The sequence below is a fragment of the Octodon degus genome, unplaced genomic scaffold (genome assembly GCF_000260255.1).
Source record: "Octodon degus isolate 3935 unplaced genomic scaffold, OctDeg1.0 scaffold00005, whole genome shotgun sequence".
Taxonomy (NCBI): Eukaryota; Metazoa; Chordata; class Mammalia; order Rodentia; family Octodontidae; genus Octodon; species Octodon degus.
Genome location: NW_004524581.1, coordinates 19330865 through 19337639, shown reverse-complemented (window position 1 = coordinate 19337639; position 6775 = coordinate 19330865).

Sequence of the window (6775 nt, the reverse complement as noted above, 5' to 3'; positions counted from 1 at the left end):
CCCCGCCCCCAGACATTAGGACACCCCGCCCCCGGCACCCTGACACTCCGCCCCCCGACGCTAGGGCACCCCGCCCCCGGCACCCTGACATACCGCGCGGACATCAAGACACCCCTCTTCTTACACTGAGACACTCCACCCCCTCCGCACCAAGACACTCGGACCCTGACACCTCACCACTCAGCCCCTGGAACCAAGACACCCTGCTCTTCCGCCCCACACCAAGATACTCTGCCCTCCAATCCCGACACCCCACCCCAGACACCAAGACGCCCCTGCGTCCAACCCCTGATACCCAGTCTTCCAAATCCCGACACCCTGACATCCTGTACTCAGTACCAAGGCCCGCTGTCTCCCACACCCTAAACCTCTGACACTATAATCCCGAACACCCTGCCGACCTTCCCATCTCACCCATCCCTAATGCCCCCAATTCTAGCACTTCTTGTGCATCCTGCTAACACCTAACCTCCTGACACCCCAGCACCTGAACACCCTACCCCTTACCCCACCACCCATCAGGCCAGGATGTCTGCGAGGCCCTGCCAGAGGCCCCGCCCTGGGTCGCCCCGCTCCTCTAATCCCTAACCCTTAATTCCAAACCCCAGTTTTGGCCTCCCCTCTTCGCCTCTGCACAGTAGCTGTGCAGTCCACTTTCTAGTCTGGATCCGGCCGCCCTACCAGTCGCTGCTGCTTTCTGTTCAGTCCAGAGTGAGGCTCACAGGTGGCCAAGGGGGCATCTGCGCTGACCTCGGCCAGGAGGCCGAGGCTGTCCTCCCGTGGGATTCCCTCCGTTTTGCTGTTGGACAGGAGTGCAAGGATACACAGCACAGGATCGCAGCCTCTGGCCCGGACTCAGCTGTCCAGAAGCCAAAGAGAAAGGTGACTTCGTTGTACCCAAACACGGGTGTCCTGGCCTCCAAGTCCCTTATCCGTGGAGCATCTCTCGGAGGCTGGGTGCTTGGGTGCACAGGTGTGTGCTTGGGTTTGTGTGTGTGTGTGCGTGCATGTGTATGTGTATGCCCATGTGGGTGTGTGATTGTGTGCACTTAGGTGTGCTCGCATGGCTGTCGCTACTTGGAGACCCGCAGTCACATAGGGTCTCATGAACCCCACCGCTAGTATGGAAGTTGGGGCCCCAGGGTTTGCACACCCGTGTCCGCTCCACCCAGGAGGAAGCAGCTGGAACTCAGTCCCCGTGGCGCGAGAACTCGCATGCATCCCAGATTAGCTTCGAAAATATTCTCCATGTCCATTGTAGAGCAAATAGAAGGAAATCATGAGGAACAGACCAGACCTTTGACTGTGAGCAGGAGACCTGCTTTGCGAAGTTTCTCCTCTCTTTTGAATGACTTTACCAGGAACCCCAGAAGGATCTGTGTCCCCCAGAGACTTAGTGAAGAACCCATCTCTCCGTACATAAACTGAAGGACTCGTCCTCTAACAAACACTGCTTCTCACTGGTGGAAATTATTCTTCAGCGAGAGAGGCAGCAGGCTCAGAAATAGGATGATGCTTCAAGACAAGAATCTAAAGGATACTGTCATCAGTAAGATTCAACGAAGTGTCTGGCCTTCTAAATTGAAAGTGACCTTAATGATCATTTGAAGGGGCCACTTCTGGGACATCCTTGTGCGCTCTCCATGTGACCCAGGCGACAGTCTTCTCCACCCCTAAGAACACACCAGTTTTTTAGAAGCTCGTTCTCTTGCTGACCTGCTTCTTCTATTATGCAGAGCTTTGTCCCCTGACCACAACCACAGAGGAGTCTTCTGTCCTTTGGGGGGGTGCCCTTCCAATCCAACTACCACGTCTCTGTGTCGTTTGCTATCACACTTTCCATTAGTGCCTCAAGAGCTGGAAATTTTGGCTAAACAGCAACGAAGGAACCTTTCCATCAACTCTTCATCATCTTTATTATCTTAAGTAGGCTAGGTCCTATCCTCTCCATGAACTTTTCTAAGCAGTAGTCTTTTCATAAAAGGCACAGTAAGAGATTTTAGGGCTGGGCATTGAATAACTCATCTGGTCCCTTGTATGAAAAAGACACTACTTATCGGAGAAATGAAGTGGGTTCATTTTGGTGTTTTCTTTCTCAGCTTGTGTTCCCCCCTATGAAGTGTGGCTAGGAAAACTCCTCTTTCCAAGAGACAGATATGTCAGAATCATTCATCTCTTCTTGTTCTTTCCCCCAGCAAATTCAGTAAAATGGGGGAAAAACAGAGAAACCAATATGCAATTGGGGAAATAGTGTTATAAAACTAAAGAAATAGTGCTGTAGAATTGCAATGCATGGAAACACATTTACTAAATGTCAAGTAAAAATTATTATATACAGTATAAAAACACTGAAGTACAAAATTATGCACATCAAAAATGATGCAATTCACATGAACATGGTTCTGCTTGTTGCTAATTGACTGGATTGATAGTGATTTTAAAAATGCCTAATATTAGAACAGTTTTGGATCATAGAAAATCTGTAGACAGAACTGAAAATTCCCTCATGCCCCGATCCAGTTTCCCTTATCATGAGTTTTACATTACCACAGTGCATTTGTTATAGTCAGCAGTGCAGCAGTGACACGCTGTGTTTAACACTTTACTTAGATCTCCTCAGCCTCTGTCTCTGTCCTCTGCCTGTCTGAGGGTTCCATCCAGAGCACCTCATTGCATACAGCTGTGGTGTCCTCTCACTGCTTTTGAATGTGACGGTGTCCCAGATTTTCCTCGTCTTTGATGACTTTGACAGATTTGAGTATTATTTTTTGTAGCATTTCCCTCAATGAGGAATCACTGAATGTTTCTCTTGGGGTTAGACTGGATTTAGAGAGGAAGAATCAGAGGTAAAGGGCCACTTTCATTCCCTCAAGGATGCACTGCTGATGAGCTACTTCCCTGAGCCTAGCCCCTGTCCTGCAGTAGTGTTCCATGGGGCTCTCCCTAAGAGGAGAATGTTTTCACCACCTCCCATCCTGTGTTCTTTGAGGGGAATCATGGTGTGAAGGATACACTGAGGAAATGGGTACTGGGCCCACCCACTTCCTCCTTCAGGTTGAAGTCTTGTACTCTTAATTCTGCACAAGTATTTATTTATTCTTTTCTATTTTACTCTATGCATTCTTTGTATTGTTGTTGCTTTGTGCTATGGGGCATTGAAGCTAAGGTTTTCATACTGTACTATATCCCAGCCCCTTTTGGATTTTTTCATGTTGAGGTAGAGTGTTATTAAGCCACTGTGTTGCCCAGGTTAGGCTTGAACCTCCTCCTAACTCAGCTTCCCAGAGTGTGGGCATAGAGGCAAGGACCACCATACCTCACTCTGTTCATTCATTCTCATACTGATAGCAACTCTTAGATATCTCTTGGATATTTCTTCTTGTCTTTGGTTTATGATTCAATACTGTTTTTGTTGCCCAGATTTTTCAGTTTTAGCCATTTGGAGCTTTTTCAGTAGACTTTCGTGTTCATTCAACACACCTTAGGATGATGGTTGTTTTTATATGTTTTAAAAAGTACCCATTGTTTTCCAGCATTTCAAGCTACTCCGGGCTCGTCTTATGCCTTCCCTGGGATCTGCTCTAGATGGAACCATTTCCCTGAGAAGACTTGGGTGCTTGAGAGCAGCTAGAAACAAAGATTTGGGCACAAGTTCCTGGTGGCTGTTGGGTTGTCTTTGCTTTTAGCCTGTTCCAATGGACAGAGTGAGATGTACATAAATCTGTGTATACACAGGCTCCATGCAAAGTCCGTTCACAACTACCTTAACCTGAAAAGGAGCTTATGTTGATTCCTCTGACTCCAATCTCTTACCACACCGTTCACCATCGTTCCTCCAATCTCACATTCTAACCAGTGGGAAATCTGGCGCAGGGGCTGATTTTTAAAGTGCTCTTCAGTAGCAAAAAAAATACTATTTTTTTATTAGAAAGATGGATTAAATGAAGGAAAACAAGCATGTTTGCTTAATTTTGACCATGTGACAAGGTATTAAGTTAAGTACTACTAAGGACCCATTAAAAAGAATAATTGTATACTAAGGAGAAGGGATTGACTAGTAATATTCCAAATTAATGTACAGAAAGTTACTTTTCACCACAACCTAAGTGGATATCAATCACACGATAATTCTTGCAACTCCAATTTACAAGGAAGCTTAATATAGAACCCAATGCATTGCACTTAGAAACCAATTAGTATCAACACATTACCAATGGCACTAGTTCACACTGGATTCATCTTTTCTGAATGTCTTGGTCAATATCAGTTTTCAAGGATAACTTGAATGCCTTGGGAAGATGTTTAGATTTATCTACTCATCCTTCCTCAGGTTGGTGCCCACAGGGACCACTGCCTGGACAGAGGAGGAGTGAATTCTAGGCCAGATGCACAGTTCTATTCCTGAGTGTTTGGGGGCCAGATGCTTGCTCTGTGAGCCTTGATTTCCTAATTTACACAGTTGGATTGCATTCATGCCCTTGTTCAGCATGGTTGCCAGATTATCCACCCAAGCTCTAAAAATCTGTTGTTTTACTTTTTTTGTTTTAAATCCAAATGTAATGCAAGTCAATCAGTGTTGCTCACCAAATAACTGAAGATTTCTCTGTAAAATTTTCCTTTTTTCCCTTCTTACCTTCCTTCCCCTCAGAATTCTATTTTTTCCTGAAATGGGTCTAACAGGTATACATAAAACATTTCCCTCATACTGTGTTTTGGGAAATTACACGTATTTTCCATGGGCTTGTACATGTATTCAGGTCAGGTTATGGCTTAGTAAGAGCAGATTTTGGTGGCACTTCTGTGCTCGGAGAGAAACCTTTCCCTGAAGGAAGGATTTTGTGTGATTGCCACACACAGTCTTGACCAAGGAAACAACCCTTCTGCCCTGACAAGGCAGCTCTCCCATCTAAGCTGGAGAAAATAAAGGATTCTATGAAGCCTCGGCAGAAGTGGGCAGCAGACTCATTGTTGAAAAGGCGCTGCCCAAGGTGCAGCTCCCTAGTGACTGCTGCAGCAGCCGGCATCAACTGCAGCACCACCATGAAGAAACCAGCACAAAAAGGAGAGCTCAGCTCTGGCTCTGGTACAGCTGCCTCATCAGGTGGGATGTAACCCATGGAGGGGCCTGGCTGGGAGATACACAGAGGTCATGGTCTAAACCAGGCAGGAGGAAGGCTGGACCGTTGATATTGTTTAGAAAGAACATATATGCTTTTGGCCCATTTTGCTATTTTCTGAAAATGTCCATACAGGTACCATTATTGCTGATATGCAAATGGTCCTGATCCCAGGAAAAACCATGCCCCAGGGGCTACCCTGCCCGACCACTTTCCACTGACACCACTGCACAGGGATGAAAGTGGGGTGGGATTCACAGTCCATAGGGGGCAATAAGAGGAAAGGACTGATGGCTCAACTCATTTTTTAAAAAATTAGTATTATGTGTGTACCACATAATACTTATATTCAGTTTGGTACCTTAATGGGCCAAGGGATTGGGGGAAGGATTAGAGGAGGGGATCAAAATGATCTCATGGTTTTCTTCCTTTTTTTTTTTTTTGTACTGGGGATCAAACTCAGGACCTTGCACTTGCTAGGCAGGCGCTTATGCCACTGAGTTATGACCCAGCCCTCTTCCCACCTCTTGTGATAAATTTTCCTCCCTTTGGGATGGTACAGAAAGTGAGATGGAAGATGTGGAAGAACTGCTGGTGTTATAGAACCTGCACGTGATTTGTTTCATATGTAGTTTTCTTGCAAGGGAAAAAAGATTTCTTCAGAAAAAAAAAATAAAACAACAACTAAGCGAAATGTCATTAGATAATAGACATACTCAAATTGTTCGACATTCAAAAATTTGATCTTCGGCCTGTCAAACAAAGTAGAGAATCTTGCTGTGACCTTTGCGTAATAGCCTTCCAGACAGGAAAAGCAATGTAAGCAAAATGAGTTCATATTCGAGTGAAAACACTTCCAGGGTAAGTTTCGCCTAACTGTTTGCGTGTTATGACACACAGCACAGGTCCAGAAAACATGTGGACTTTTAAATTTTTCATTCTCTTGTTGACAAAGGCAAAATCAGTGGACAGAGATGTGGAGCTGAAACCTCTTGTGGTGCAATTGCATCTTTTCTGTGCCAGTCTTCTTTGCCAAGAGGGAGTGTCTTTATTTTGTTGCCTGGAGATGATCCCTGTCCACTCACTATATAAACGTGGATTCCTGAAGACTGCATTTCATAGGGACTTCATCAGGTTTGTCCAAAATCTGAATGCTACCTTTTTTTTTTTCCTTGTACCAGGGATTGAACTCAAGACTTTGTGCTTCCAGGTGGGTGCTCATGCCACTGAGCTATCTCCCCAGCCTCAAAATTTGAATGAGTTTAGAAGGAAAGTCAGTTCCAGAACTCCAGAGATGAAACCCACTTTCCTAATACCTTGAAGCGCTTCATCTTGTAGATTCTAGACAGAGGACTCAGGAAAGTATATTTGCTTTCAGGCTTCTGGTCTACCAAACTGTGTGATAAATAAGTTATCTTTAGTCATTAGGTTTGTAGCAAGTTGTTATGGTAATGATAAAAAATATATATTCAGTTCAAATTTAGTCTCTAGTATCAAGATTGATTGCAAATGTTCATCTCTTAATGTGATCTGGAACAAGATTTTACGTATTTTATCTGTGAAAAGTCCTTTACACAGGGATTGCTAAAAAGTGATTGCAATGGATAGGCTCAGGATTTAGCTGAAATTGTTCATATCTTGGAAGCATCTCTGTAGTC